Source organism: Macaca fascicularis, chromosome 18 (genome assembly GCF_037993035.2).
Source record: "Macaca fascicularis isolate 582-1 chromosome 18, T2T-MFA8v1.1".
Lineage (NCBI taxonomy): Eukaryota > Metazoa > Chordata > Mammalia > Primates > Cercopithecidae > Macaca > Macaca fascicularis.
The window spans coordinates 79477015-79493630 of NC_088392.1; positions in this window are offsets into that span (position 1 = coordinate 79477015).

The following is a 16616-nucleotide window of genomic DNA, read 5'->3' on the forward strand; positions in this document are numbered from 1 at the left end:
AGGGCTGTCCCTCACGTCAGACAGGATTTCAAGTTAACATAAGAGTTGTGATTTTTGGAATGCATTTCTTAGACTCATTCAAGAGGGTTCAGAAAATCCAGTTATGCGTGCTGTTTAGGATATTTAATCTCCTTCCACTGAATCATTATAAAACCAGTACTTTCTAACTTTTAAAATAAATGCTTGGTTTCACATCAAAAAGAAAATATTCCAAATAAATATAATTTGGGTCACAGGACCAACTTAAAATACCGATTATGTTGTTTTTTAAAAAATGTCCTTCCAAATGCTGATTGATGATTCCTACATTCCTAGGGTGTGAAGAAGACAGAAATCAAACCTGTCTTTGTTATATAACATGTGGTGCTTAACCCTTACTGAATTATTCTAGAGGCGTTTTATAGTTATAGATTTCCTCATGCTGGAGTTGAAGAAAACTGGTCGAAGCTTGGGAAGTCCAGGTTCTGCCATGTGAGGTGGAAAATTATTCCACCTTTCTTCCCCTGGATGAGAACATCATGTGGCATCAGTGGTTTCCCAAATTTTTTAGTGAAAAACTTTTCTTCAAAGAAATCCTTTAAAAATTTATTTGTCAATTAGAAAAACTAACTAATTTAAAAATGCTTATGGAAGCCAAATACATACAACTGATATATTTGGATTCACTATGATTTTAACAGACTTGTGAACCAAGAGTACATCACACTCCCCTACCACACTTCCTCCATCCTGCCTTCTGCTCCTACCACATCATCTGAAAATTTTGAGGGTCCGTGGACCGGAAGATGGATCTCATATTTCCAGTTGTCTGTTGCTTTTGTTGAGGACACCTATCAAACATATACAACTAGTTTAGGAGGCAAAACCATATTTAATAATATGCAATACATCTACTATGAGAATGAATTGCTGAATGATGTAGTAAGAATAATAAGCGCCTCTATCTAAGTGAAACTGCAAAGCTATGTTTTAAGAATGGTAACAACCCGGGACTAACCATACTATGTCGTTGCTCCATCACAGACAAGAACCTGATCAGGAAGGTTGGAGCGGGGAAACCTTTACATTCCGTCTCACTTTAATTTTCACAGTGATCCTTTCACATAATGGTATGGCTTCCTTAAATTGAGGTTCAGAGAATTTGACAGCTTGCTCAAAGTTAAATATCCAGTTAAGAGACAGTTACCATCTTCCCAGATTTTCTCACTCTAAACGCTGGGCTCTTGGTCTGTTTTCTATAGTGGTCAAGAAGACTGAGACTTTTGAGGGAAATTGATTGAAATATTCAGATTGATGAATGGGCTGTGCCTGGATTAACCATTGCGTGGAATTTTGTGGTCTTTACTTTGAAGGGTGTTACTGACCCGTTGCTTGCTGCTACTCATTTTTAAATATAGAGCTTTTATTTTTCTATCAAATAAAGTTACCCAACTGGTAAGGGTCAAACAGTCATCCAAGTTATTCTTGCTGTTACAACTTAAAAGAGAATAAAGAGCACTCTGTGTTCAACAAAAATACCCTCATGAAAATGGTCGAATGAGGGAGGGCGCCCTGGCAGAATATATATATTTTTAATTTTTTGCAGTGTTTTGTCTTTCTTTCTCTAATACTTTAGGCTGTATTTGACATCATAAGTACAAAGGGGAAAACTATATTGAATAATTTTGATTGGGGGATGTGAATTATTTAAAAACTTTGTAAATGTGAGTAATAAATTACAACCCTGTGTTGATTGAATGACAAGTTTCTTTTTCTGCTGTTTTTTTTTGTTTGTTTGTTTGTTTTGTTTGTATGTTTGTTTGTTTGTTTGAGACAGAGTCTCACTCTGTTGCCCAGGCTGGAGTGCAGTGGCATGACCTTGGCCCACTGCAACCTTCGCCTCCTGAGTTTAAGTGATTCTCCTGCCTCAGTCTCCCAAGTAGCTGGGATTACAGGTGCATGCCACCATGCCCAGCTAATTTTTGTATTTTTAGCAGAGGCAGGGTTTCACCATGTTGGCCAGGCTGGTCTCAAACTCCTGACCTCAAGTGATCCGCCCACCTCAGCCTCCCAAAGTACTGGGATTACAAGCATAAGCCACTGTGCCTGATCTGAATAACAACTTTCTTAGACACTGTCGTGACTTAAAGCTGGAATGATTAGAACAAAACCTGTATTCTCTTCCAACCTGTTTCCCCAATGACATTAGAGAACACAGAATCAGCAGGTATTTTTATGAGGCTTTCATATCAGAGGTCAAAATCTACATTTCTGACAAGGTTCTTAATGAGCCAGTGAGAGCAGCTGTCAGAGGGATCATTATGCCTCCTGGCCTTAACCCATATAATTTGTGTAGTTTTTCAAAGTGAGGACTGTAAACCATTTGTTTCAGATTTAGCTGTGGCGCATAATGAAAATTTGGATTCCTGAGCCCCACCACAGACCTATAGAATCAGAATTTGGCGTTATCGAGTGTTGGAATTCTCAATGACCACCCTAAGTGATTCTTGGCCACCTGAAGCTTGAGAAGAAGATTGTGTGGAAGTTAGGCAGAACTGGTCTCAAATTCTCATAGCTAATAGCTGTATGATCTCTGGAAAGCTTCTTTTTTGTTCTTATTTTTGTTTTGTTTTGTTTAAATTAGGGTCTCGCTATATTGCTCAAGCTAGTCTTGAACCCCTGGCCTCAAGTGATCTTCCCGCCTCAGCAGAAAGCTTCTTGATATCAGCTTTGTGGGGTTGATATGAACAGCTATGAAAACCACTAATTCAGTGCCTGGTATATCATTACGATCTAGAAGAAATGAGCTATGACTACTTGAGCATAAAGATCAAGACAGTAGAGCAGTGCTTAGCACATTGCAGGCACAGTAAATATTACAGATACTCTTATAGTGTGCAGAAAAGGCACTTTTTCTTAGAGTTTAAACAATAGATAAGACCCTTCCAACAACAGGGCATGGGTGTAGCAATGCCTAGGAACAAGGAATAGCACCAAAGGAGGCTCACGTGCATTAGGAACAGTGTGATCTGAGGAGCCTGAGAGCACACACTACACCAAAAGATATTTCTCACTTTGTCACAGGGACTTCTATGGGTTGAATGTGTTCCCTAAGAAGTCATGTGTTGGAAACTTGGTCCCCTGTGCAGCAGTATTAAGTAGTGGAATCTCTGGGAAATCATTGGGTCATGGGGGCCCTGTCCTCAGGAAAGCATTAATCTATTCATGAAATCATGGATTCATGAGTTACTGAGGGAATGGGTTAGTTATCACGAGACTGGGTCAGTTATAAAAGCCAGTTTGGCTCATAAGCCCCCTCACCATGTGATGCCCTGTGCTGTCTCAGGACTTGGCAGAGAGTCCCTATCAGCAAGAAGGCCCTCACTAGATGCAGTCCCTTGACTTTGGATTTCACAGCCTCCAGAACTACAAGAGAGAAGTTTTTTTTAAATTCATAAATTACCTGGTCTCAGGTATTTGGTTATAGCAACAACAACAACAACAATGAAAGAAATGAACTGAGACAGAGACTAATTTATTCATTGAGATTACTGTGGGTACAAAACTACTAAATTTAAATAATGAGATTCAGAAAATATAATTAAGTATAGAGTTTATTGAAGCACAAAGCTTGAGGATGGCTACTGGGAACACCAATTCCAAGTGAATGCAGTCAGCATTTCAAAGTGGAGAGTCATATAGGCAGAGACTGAGAAACTGTAGAATTAAAACATTTTCAATACAAGATCAGTACCTATGTTACAGCAAGTAATTTGATTGCTTACAGATTGCTGCATCCCAAGGAAGATTACTGATTACTCCGTGACGAGGGGCAGTGGTCTGAGGACGTCTTATCTCTGGTGCCTTTTTGTCTTCCCAACTATGTACAGGAAAAAAGTGCAGAAGTTGTAGTTGCATGGCACATGACTCAAGCTACATAGCCACGTTGCTTTCAAAGCTCAGAATAATTTAAAGTTCCAACAGCTTTAAGTTTGAATTATTTAATTAGACAAAACCTCTTTGGGGATAAGACTTCTTGCAGCCCATTAACCCCTAACCTCCATCCTAACTACTTTTCATCTGTGCAGGGAAAGCTCAGTAGCAGGAACCCTACTAGGTGGGAGAAGACGGGAGGGGAAGACAGAGCCAGCCTGGTCTTTGCTCACTCACATCTTTGTTTGGGCCTTGCTTCATTTCATCTGTTAAATTTGTTCTACTCAATAACAAACTGAACAGAGAACCAACAGGCAAACTTAAATAAAATATTAAGCAGAGGATGTAATATAAAGTTAAATTTCAGCCATGAAAAGTTCTTTTTATTTTGATATGGAATATTGGACATTACAAAGAGAGATAGCAACACAAAACACAAATAGGAGAGTTTAACACACCTTTTTCTCAGTCCTTCATGATCAAATATATAATAAGTACCTCTACAGAATATTTGAATGAGATAAGGTTTATCAAGTATCTAAAATACATTGAAATGTATACCTTATAAACAGACACTGGATTTTCCAAGCATTGGAACATTGATAAAAACTAGTAATATGTTATATTACAAACAAACAGAAAATAAGAGTCAAAATTACATATCTCTGGCTATGAAATAATATTATAAATAAGTACCAACTGTAAAAACAAAATAGTAAAATCCCACTCATTTTGAAACTATAAAAACAGCTTAAAAACAACCTTAGAAAGAAAGGAAGGAAAGGAAGTCAAGTTTGAAACTGTAGAATATTTTGAAAATAGTGATAATAGGAACATTCCAAATGAAAATTCATGACTTATTGCCAAACCTTATTTCTCAGAGGAAAATATAATTTAAAATAAAACTTAGCTTGTAAAAAAGTAGTGGAAAACAAACCTAGGAAAAGCAGAAGGGAAAAATTAAGTTGTATATTGTAAGTCAGAAACAAAAAAATAACTGAAATGATACATATATTAAGGGCTATACATTTAAATGAAAAATAAATAATAATTCTAATAAAATTCAGTAGATAGCTAAATCAAGAGGTAAATAAGAAGATATTAAGAAGGCCAAATCAGAAATGAGAAGGGAAAAAGAACCAGATTTGAGAAAATTAAAATATTTATAAGAGAATATTTCAAATAAATCTGTACTAGACAAGATTAAATCTAGGGTAAAATGAAAATATAACCACACAACTGATAACATTGAGAGAGACCAAAAGATTTACTCATTTTCAAAACTTTTTGTAAGAAAGTTTTTCCAAACTTAGAAGAAACAGATGAATTTTTCTTTTATTTTGATTGTTCGAGAGTTTTCTAATTACTGTTATGAAACCTAAATAAAAGCTTTACTAAAACCAGATAAAGGTAGTATACAATAGAAAGACTGTAGATCAGTATCACTTATAAATATTGATGGCAAATAAATAAAACATTAAGAAATGGATCTGGCAGCACAATGAAAGAATACATAATAAGGATAGTAATGGACCATAACTCATTGGGGGTAAAAGGAATTCATGTGTTCACGGAACAGAGGGACGGGGCAAAGAAGGAAGAAAAGCAAGAGGAGGAGCTAAGAAGAGGCAAAAGCTCTTCCCTATAGTAAAATGCCAACCAATAAATATAAAAAAGAAATCACAGAGTTTGAAATACGATGTTGCTACCAGCATAGTAATGTTTGATACAGGCAAAAATCATTAAGAGATTCTAAAATTCATGGGTAAAATTTAGATAAGAAAAAGATACTTTGTAATCTTGGGTATTGGCCCACTTCTACAGGTTACTTATTAATTACAAAAAAGAAAATGTTAATTTAACCTCATAGGCATCCTAGTATCTAGGTTCACATAACCAAGAATGGATAGACTGACATCCGACGTCTCTGGATATGCAGGATGCGCTGAAAGGACATGGCGCCAATTCTACTGTATTCCTGCTAAAAATGCATAAGCTGAATCTAATCATTAGGAATGGAAAGGATTTGAGGAACAATCTATAAGTTATTGACCTGTATTACTCAAAATTTCACTGTCATGAAAGAAAAATAAATCCTGAGAAATGCGTCCACATTAAAACAGGCTAAAGGGACAAGACAACTAAATTTAATGCACCAGCTTGGGTTGGATCCTGTATCAGAAGAATAAAAGCTGTAAAAAACATTGTGGGGACAATGGCAAAATTTAAATGGAGACTGTCGTTTAGATAATAGCATTGAGTCAATATTAACAATTTCCTAATTTGATAATTGCTCCTGTGATTGTATAAGAGAATAATCTGCTTTTTAGTACATAGATGTTGAAGCATTTACAGGAATAGGTTAATGATACCTGCAACTTCCTCTTTAATAGTTCAGTAAATATAAGTCTAAGCAGCAGGGAATGAATATAGTGAGAGGTTAACAGTTGATAAATTTAGGTAAAGAATATAGAAAAACTCATATTTTTTATATGAATTTTATAACTTTATAAAGTTATAAATTTATAACTTTAATAAAATCTTATTTTTCAGAAATACTTTGTTAAAAATAAAAATTATTAATCATTCTAAGAAGTTGAAGATGGTTCAACATTAGGACTGACTAAAATAGTTCACAGTATTAAGGACTCCAAAGAAGAAACACTGTATGTTCATCTCTATAGTTTGCAAAGTAATATTTCACAAAAATTTCACAAGTATTTTTAATCTAAAAATAATCACTATATATTTATATATACATATATATTTATACATACACATAATATATATTTGGATCAATTGATCCAACAGCTAAAAGTTAGAAATAACCTATGTCTATCAATGGATGAATGCATAAGCAAAATATGATATATCTATACAATGGAATATTACTCAGCCTTATAAAGGAGGTTCTAACATGCTACCACATGGGAGAACCCTGAGTGCATTGCAGGGAGGTAAAATATCTTTTCCTTCTTCCCTTCTGAGTTCTTGCTGGGGGAGCCTTATAACAACAGCAACAACAACTCACTCAAAATCTCACATCAAATTGCAAGTCCCATGTGTCAGGGGAGGGTCCTGGTGGGAGGTGGTTGGATCACGGGGGGCGGATTTCCCCCTTGCTGTTCTTGTGATAGTGAACGAGTTCTCCTAAGATCTGATGGTTTGAAAGTGTGGCCCATCCCCCTTCACGCTCCCTCTTTCTCTTTTGCTTCGCTGTGGTAAGACGCACTTGCTTCCCCTTTGCCTTCTGGCACGATTGTAAGTTTCCTGATGCCTCCCCAGCCATGTGGAACTGTGAATCAATTAAACCTCTTTTCTTTATAAATTACCCAGTCTCTGGTAATTCTTTGTAGCCGTGTGACAACAGACTAACACAGGAGGTAAGGCTCCTGCTTTCCTCCAAGTCTAGGAAAGAAGCTCCTGCCTGCAAGTCTGATGACCTGCTTAAGGGGGAAAACCAGAAGGACCTTCCCACACATGCTGTTTCTCAAATTCCCTCTGCTTAAAAAATTCACTATGTCAAGTTGTCACATTTTGGGTAGCGTATCCTGAAAACCTTTATTACATTAAGTGAATTAACCTTGTCACAAAAAGAAAAGTACTATATGAATCCATTCATATGAGGCACTTACCTAGAGTAGATAAACTCATAAAGACAGAGAGTAGAATGGTGGTTGCCAAGAGGCTACGGAGAGGGCTGAGTGGGGAGTTAGTGTTTAATGGGCACAGGCTTCAGTTTTGCAAACTGAGTAGTTCTGGAGATGGATGGTGGTGATGGTTGCATAACAATGTAAATGTATTTAATACCACTGAACTGTACACTGTAGGAGGGGAAAAACGTTTCCTTCCACCCTTTTAGGTTCTCAACTGGGGCCTCTCTGACAAAACACTGATTAACAAGGGAAAAACAAATAGAAGTTTATGAACATGTGTACTTCATGAATAGGTGGGGAAGACCTGGGGAATGAGTAAGCCACAGAATGACTTAAAATTCAGGCTTAAATGTCATCTTCAGCTAGGAACAAGAAAGAAGTGTGTGAGGAAGGCCCGTTATGGGGAGGTGATTGGGAAAGGTGCGGTAAACAAGAGCAAGGCTTGTTCTGCAGATTTCTGTCCTTGCTTTCTCTGTTGATAAGAGTCTCTTGCACTTTAGAGTCATTCCTGTCTTTCTGGCACAGAGAGAGACACTCCTACGATAGGAGATCTCTTTATTAAATGTAAATTTGCCTAACAAACGGGTAACTTCTACTCTGTTTTCTGAGCTTCTCCTATACCTGCAGTTTCTCACAATAATCGGCTCACAGTAGTCCTCATGCCAAAGAGGCATGTTTGGGGGTGCCATATTCTGGTCTCCTACAATACTCAGTAATGGTCAAGATGGTAAGTTTTACATTATGTATATTTTACCACAATAAAAACAAAGAATCAAGTGATGCAAAACAATGTCCCTCCTCACCCAAAATCTATTAACTTGAGCAGGAAGATTGATCAGTTTGTGATGTGAATCTGAGGGAATGTAGAGTAGTGTGGGAAATCAGAAACCACATTCATGGGGAAATTTCTTATAAAAGAAAGAACATTCAACTGTGAAAATGAATAAAATTAAAAGGTGATGTGGGGTTTCACTATGTTGGCCACGCTGGTCTTGAACTCCTGACCTCAGGTGATCCGCCTGCCTCAGCCTCCCAAAGTGCTGGGATTACAGGTGTGAGCCACCGTGGCCAGCTGACCTTTGTTATAGATTAACTGCCTCTTCTGTTGTCCTGTACCTAACTCAGACCAGATGGTACACAAGACCCATGACTGTTACATCTTTGGTGTGGAACGTTCAGTATACCTTTCCCAAAAGAAAAAGACCACCTCAACCAATCAGATAATTGTAACTAGGCACTAAGCCTTGTTTAGAAAGATGTTGAAATTCTGTTAAACTTCCCTAGCTCTTGTCTGTATAAATGACTCCAAACTTCGGAACACTGAGTTCTCTTCTTTGGAGTCTGTGCTTCCCAGGAGGCTGTCCTTAAGCTTTGTATTCCAATAAATTCTACACTTGATTATATTTTCTGAATCTTATTATTCAAGGTTGATGCAGGAAATAAATGGAGGGGCAGAAGTCGATATTCATCTCATTAGATCTAAAGAAGCCAAACGGTGGCCATGATCTGTGACATAAAGAGGGTATATTTTATGGAACTGGACAGCTTTCAGAAGCACAAGCAACCTCTTCAAAATGTGATCTACTGAAACGTCCTTGAAGGAGAGAATAGGAATGAGGCGGGCAAAGGAAGCAGAAGCCATTGTGAACTGCCCTAGAGAAACCCCGGGCATCTTTTTGTTGGGCAAAGTGGTGGAGGCTGAAACGGGGAATAGCATCTAATATTTTATTTGACTGAAATAAACAGCTGGTTTTTTTCTTGCATATGTGAGATAGTCAAAAGATTCTTGACAGATAAGGATTGGGGCAATGTTGGTATGAGTTCAGCTTTTTAATTTGTTCTTTAAAAGTGGCCATCAAGATGTGGCTGTAAGGTATTTCACAGTGCTTTGCATTCATTCTCATTGCTATCACCATCAAGGCCCAGTTACTCAATATCCAAGTTTGTTTTTGTTGTAATTCAACCAAAATAAATACAAGTAGCAGGGCTTTCCATGCTTCCTGGGAATATTGTGTGGGTGCATCTCAGTGAATGCCGACTGCTTTCAAACAAGATGTGCCAACCGAAGGAGCACAGTTTCCACTCCAAACCTGCATGTCCAAGATGCAAAACAAGGCACTAGCTGGCTTGGGGGAGTCATGCCTGAGAGAACGAGTTGTATATAAAACTCTGCTGAGGCTGAAAATAGCACAGATATGAAAGACAGAAGCAGAAGACATCGGGTCTCCTAAAGTGCCAGATGCCCAGGTCACTTCTATGTGGATGACTCAGAGTCACACAGCGTAGCAGTGTGCTGGGATCTTTGAGGAAAGCTGACCGACCACAGAGAAGGAAAAGCAAAGCGATTCCGCAGAGAATTGAACCAAATACAAATTTGCCTTTGTTTTTCATCCCACTGAATTTCCTCTTCACCCATGAGGTTTATAGCTATTTTCACATGACCATCCAATGAAAGGAAAATAAATCTGAATCCTGTCCCATCTACTCGAAATGCCTTGTCCTGAGGTCACTCAGCTTGATCGGGGTAATAAAATCACATAGAATGAAATACATTTTAAGGCAAAAATGTGTATGGCTAATTAGGATATTTATGTATTGATAAGATAAAGACAGATAAGATGCTGGGAGGATAAAATAATTATCAATCTTACAACAGGGTGTCAAAGTATATGGTATATGGTCAAAGTATATGGTGTAAAACTACAAAACTGCTAGATAAAAATTACAAAATTATAATGAGAGAACTTGTACCTCTTTCAATTATGGGTAGAAAAGGCAGCAGAAAAGTTAATAGGAATTTGGAAGATTTAGGCAATGTAATAATGTTGGTTTGGTGAGTGTGTAAGCCTGAAACTAACAGAGAATATAAAACCTCATTGATGCCACTGAATTGTGAAATATACACATAAAAATGCTTAAAATAGCAAATTTTATTATATATATCTATATATTCTATCACTATAGGTGATAAAATATATATTTTTTCTCATTGATTGCTAGGTTTATGCCTGAGGCCCCTCTAATAAAAGGAAGATTAACAAGAGATAAACACAAAAATTTATTTCATAAAAGTTTTATTTGATACAGGAACCTTCACAAGAAAATGAAGACCCAAAGAAACAGGTAAACTTGTACGCTTTTACGCTCATGTTTGACGAAGAGGTGGATGCTTGTGAAAAAGAATGATTTAAAAAAGGGGGTGTGATCTCATGTAATAAACAAGGAAACTTAGCACAGCCTGTCTGTGCAGATTCTTCTCTGTGTCCCTGTGTCCTCAGATATAAAAATGTTCCTTTCCTCCAAGTAAGGAGAGAACACCTCAAATCAGGGTCCTATGACCTGCTTCAGGGGAAGAGTGAGAAAGGTCAGAGAGTGACCGTCCTGGGATTTGTGACTTGTTTTAAGGGAGAAGGAGAAGGGGAAGGTGACTGTGCTCTTCCTACTTCTGCTGTTTTCTCAAATGCCAGGTATCATATTTTGGGGTAGTGTATAATGAACCCCGATATGACAATAACGACAACAAAAATGCATGTGGAACAGATTGCCACAAGCTAGAATAGACTCAATAAGTACCAACCAAAGAGCTGATATTAGCTACCGATTACATTATTTGACCTTATACAATACAATTTGAAGGGAACAATAAAATGAGTAGCCATTGAAATCTACGTCTACCCTCAGAATGTTTGGAAACTAAGAAACATACTTAAAATAATTTTAAAAAATTAAAACAGGAAAAAAGGAAAAAGAAGGAAATCACAAGAAGTATTAGAAAATATTTAGAAGAAAATGTAAATTCCAAGGCAATATTTGTGAAATATATGTAAATCATTCAATAGAGGAAATTTTATAGCCTTAAAATACACGCACGAAGAAATAAATCTTTCCTGGATTTCTTTTATTCCTGCAAAGTTCTGGTTCCCTGAACCACTGAAATTGATATAATATGAAGCTAGAGAATGTTTTTTCCTTTCCCCCCAAATATTTTACTTTTTGCACGTCTTGAGTATTAAACTGCAGTTATTTGTCTTCTTTTAGTTGGAACTAATTTCCTTCCCTCTAAAGGAAAACAAAAGTGTTTTTTTGATTAAAAAAAATTTTAATTTATTTTTCTTTTTTAATGGAGACTAAGTAGAAATCCAAGACAAAAGTTCTTTTATTTCCCTGAGTGGGAAGAAGTTTGCATGCCTGGGTGGGGCCTGGGAAACTGGAAAGACAGACTAAATAACCTTGAGATCACCTGAGGGATTTAGAGCGTTATCTTCATAGGTGTTTACCTTTCAAAGAGGTGAAACTGGCCGGTCCCAGCACTTTGGGAGGCTGAGGCAGGTGGATCGCTTGAGGTCAGTAGTTCGAGACCAGCCTGGCCAATATGGTGAAACCCCTTCTCTACTAAAAATACAAAAAAAATTAGCTGGGTGTGGTGGTGCGTGCCTATAATCCTAGCTACTCGGGTGGCTGAGACAGGGGAATTGCTTGAACATGGAGGCGGAGGTTGCAGTGAGCCAAGATTGCGCCACTGCACTCCAGCCTGGGCAACAGAACAAAAAACAAAAACAAAAACAAAAAAACAAAAAACAAAAACATTTTGTTTTCATCTCAAAAAACAAAAAACAAAACAAAAAAAAGAGGGTGAAACTGAATTGGAAGCACATTTTATCTTTCCCCTGGAGACATTTATTAACATTCCGAAGAGGGAGGAGGATCCTTCTCCCTACACCATAGGGGTGTGCATATTCTCTGCTTCTATATATGTGGAAAAATGCATATTTCTGGCATACTCCCAGGCACCTCACCTGCAGTGCAATTCCTTACCTCGCGTAGTGTTGAGTGGATGCTGCTGCTGGGTTTCTCTCTCTCTCTCTGGTGCAAGTTGAATAATATCTCTTATTGTTCACAGTTTCTGACTTAACAAAATGTTGGGTTTTTTTAACGAAGAAATAATAAAAAAGTATTGAGTTAAGAATCAAACTCAAGAATTTAGAAATAAGCCTGGTGCAGTGGTTCATGCTTGTAATCCCAGCACTTTGGGAGACTGAGGCAGGAGGATTGCTTGAGGCCAGGACTTGGAAACTAGCCTGGGTGACACAGTGAAACCCTGTCTCTACAAACACATTTTAAAAATTAGCTGGGAGTGGTGACACTATCTGTATTTCTAGTTACTTAGGAGGCTAAGGTGGGAGGATCACTTGAGCCCAGGAGGTGGAGGCTGCAGTGAGCTAGGATGGCACCACTGTACCCCAGCAAGACCTTCTCTCTAAAAAAAAAAAAAGAATTTATAAATAGAAGATAGAAGGCCAGGCTGGTGGGCTCACGCCTGCAATCCCAGCACTTTGGGAGGTCAAAGAGGGTGGATCACTTGAGGTCAGGAGTTTGAGAGCAGCCTGGCCCCACGTGGCAAAATCCCATCTCTACTAAAAATACAAAAATTACCTGGGCATGGTGGTGGGCACCTTTAATCCCAGCTACTTGGGAGGCTGAGGCAGGAGAATCACTTGAACCTGGCAGGCAGAGATCGCAGTGAGCCCACATCGTGCCATTGCACTCTAGCCTAGGGGACAGGGGCAAAACTCTGTCTCAAAAAAAAAAAAAAAAGATTTAGAACTAGAAAGAAGACAAATTCTGAAGAGTAGGGCAGAAATTAATGAAATAAAATGAAATGAAAATGCAAACATGAACTTTTGATGAGGCTGAGCTAATGTAAAAAAAGAGAAATGCATACATTTGTAATTTAGAAAATAGAAGACATGAAAATATGCAATTCTCTAAAACTGGAATTTTAAAAAAACAGTGATTTTCACTTTTAGCAGTATAGGGAAGTCATCTGATTGCTGTAAAATATGTTAAATAGATACAAATATGTAGTTTACATAAAATAAAATTCACCACATATTTTAGATATAATTCAATGAATTTTGACAACTGTATGTGCCCAGGTAACTACCACCCAAACTTTTCCATAACTGTGGACACTTCCCTGGGACCTCCTTCTAGTCAAGCCCCTCCTCCTCTGCCCACTCTGAAATATTTATATCTGATTTCTATCACTATATATTTGTTTTCCCTATTCTTAACATTTAGATAAATAGAAACACACAGCCTGTGTTCTTTGGGTCTAGTTTCTTTCACTCAGTGTAATATTTTTGAGATTCATGAAAACACTCGTGCAAAATTTTAACTGTGACAGTGAAAGAGATCTGACCTCACCAACTCCATCTTGCTTCTAACCTCCAAAGCTGTCCTTGTTCATTCCTGGGAGTAGGCGGAACTCACTTTGGGAGGAACCTAGTTTATAGTTTAAAACAAACTTCCTTCTTGCCTGAGGACTAGACTGCTTTTTGTAGGACTAACCAATTAACCAAAAGATGAGAAATTGTGGTTTAGGAGTCATGCAGCTGGAGGCTACGAGATTCTGAGCGCCCCCCCGGATCTCCCCTGGGGATAACACTACTGTGAAGCCTAAGACCAGTACTTGAGATAGTTTGCAGATCCTGCACTTGATGGATCAGCTGGTACCACCCAGGTAGATAAACTGGATCTTGTGGCCCCCCCCAGGAACCCATGTAGCACAATCAGACAGCTTCGCCTCCCTATGATTTAATCTCCCACGCAACCAGTCAGCACTCCTGACTTACTAACTCCCCCCAACCCACCAAATTATCCTTAAAAACTCTGATCCCTGAATGCTCAGGGAGACTGATTTGAGTAATAATAAAACTCCGGTCTCCAGTACAGCCAGCATTGAGTGAATTACTTTCTCTATTGCAATTCTACTGCCTTGATAAATGGGCTTTATCTAGACAGCTGTCAGGGTGAACCTGTCAGGCAGTTACATTTATAGGCATTTCATGCATGAACAGTTCATTTCTTTATATTGTTAGGTAGTTTTTCATTTTTTGAATGTACCACAGTTCATTTATTTTTTTCTGTTGTTGACATTTGAGTTGTTTCTGGATTTTGGCTGTTTTGAATAAAGTTGCTACGAACATTCACATTAGGGTCTTTTTGTGAGCACATGTTGATTTCACTTAGATAAATTCCTGAAAGTGAAAATGCTGCCCGGGCGCAGAGGCTCTCGCCTGTAATCCCAGCACTTTGGGAGGCTGAGGCGGGCGGATCACGAGGTCAGGAGATCGAGACCATCCTGGCTAACACAGTGAAACCTCGTCTCTACTAAAAATACAAAAAATTAGCTGGGCGAGGTAGCGGCGCCTGTAGTCCCAGCTACTGGGGAGGCTGAGGCAGGAGAATGGTGTAAACCCGGGAGGCGGAGCTTGGAGTAAGCTGAGATCACGCCACTGCACTCCAGCCTGGGCGACAGAGCAAGACTCCGTCTCAAAAAAAAAAAAAAAAAAGAAAGAAAGAAAGAAAAGAAAATGCTGAGTCAAAGAGTAGGTGTATATGAAACTTTGTAAGAAATTGCCAAACAATTCTCCAAAAAGGTTGTATAATTGTAATTCCCACCAGGAATGTGTAAGAATTCCACATTTTTTGATAACTACCTTTCGAACAGGTGTGAGGTGATGTCACCTTGGGATTTTGGTTTGCATTTTCCTCATGATTAGTGATGCTGAGCTTCTTTTCATGTACCTATTGGACATTTGTAGAATGTACCTATTGGACATTTTGAGAAATGTCTATTTAGGTCTGTTGCCAGTTTGTAAATTAGGTTATTTATTTTCTTGCTTGTGAGTTGTTTGAGTTCCTTACATCTTTTTAATATTAATCTCTTATCAGATGTGTGGTTTGAACATTTTTTCCCGTTGCCTCTTCAATCTGTTGATTATTTTCTCTGCTGTATAGAAGCTTGTCTTCAATAGAATTTCATTTATACAGTTTTGCTTTTGTCATGTATGATTTTAGGATTCTATCCAAAAAATTATTGGCCAGACTAATGTCAATAAGCTTTTTCCTATGTTCTTCTAGTAGTTTTACAGTTTCTTACTTTTAAGTCATTAATCCAGTTTGAGTTGGTTTTTGTATATGGTGTGAAATAAGGGTCCAATTTCATTCTTCTGCCTGTGGTTATTCCATATTCCAGCCCTGTTTATCAAGGCAACTGTCCTTTCCCCAGTGTGTATTCTTGTTACTTTTGTCAAACATCAATTGATTGTAAATGTGTGAATTTAATTCTGGGCTCTCTATTCTGTTCCTCTGGTTTATATGCCTGTTTTTATTCCAGTATTATGGCTTTGTTTTATTACTATAGCTTTGCAGTATATTTTGAAATCAGGTAGTGTGATGTCTCTGGCTTCATTCTTTTTACTCAAGGTTGCTTTAGATATTCGGGGTCTTTGTGGTTCTACACAAATTTTAGAATTTTTTTTCCATTTCTGTGAAAACTGCCATTGGAATTTTGATACAGATTGCACTGAATCTGTAGTTTGTTTTGAATAGTATGGACATTTTAATATGAATTCTTCCAATCCATAGACACAAGATATTTTTCCATTTGTTTGTGTATTCTTCAATTTCTTTCATTAAAGTTTTATAGTTTTTATTATATAGAATTTTCATCTCATTGGTTAAATTTATTCCAAAGTATTTTTGGATGCTATTGTAAACAGAATTGTTTTCTTAATTTTCTTTTCAAATAGTTATTTGTTAATGTATAGAAACATAACTGTTTCTGTATGTTGATTTTATATCCTGAAACTTTATTGAATTTATTAGTTCTAACCAATAAACTAGTAAGTTTTTGGTGCAGTATTTAGAGTTTTTTTTATGTGTAAGATTGTGTCATCTGCAAATAGCAATTTCACTTCTTCTTTTATTTGGTTACCCCTTATTTCCTTCTCTTGCCTTGTTCCTCTGGCCAGGACTTTTAGAACTATGGTGAATTGAAGTTACAAGAGTGAACATCGTTGTCTTGTTCTTTATCTTAGAGGAAAAGCTTTCAGTTTTTCACCATTGAATATGATGTTAGCTGTGGGCTTATCATTTATGGCCTTTATTATGTTGAGGTACATTCCTTCGATAAATAATGTGTTGAAAGATTTTTAATATCATAAAAGTATGTTGAATTTTGTCAAATATTTTTTTCTGCAT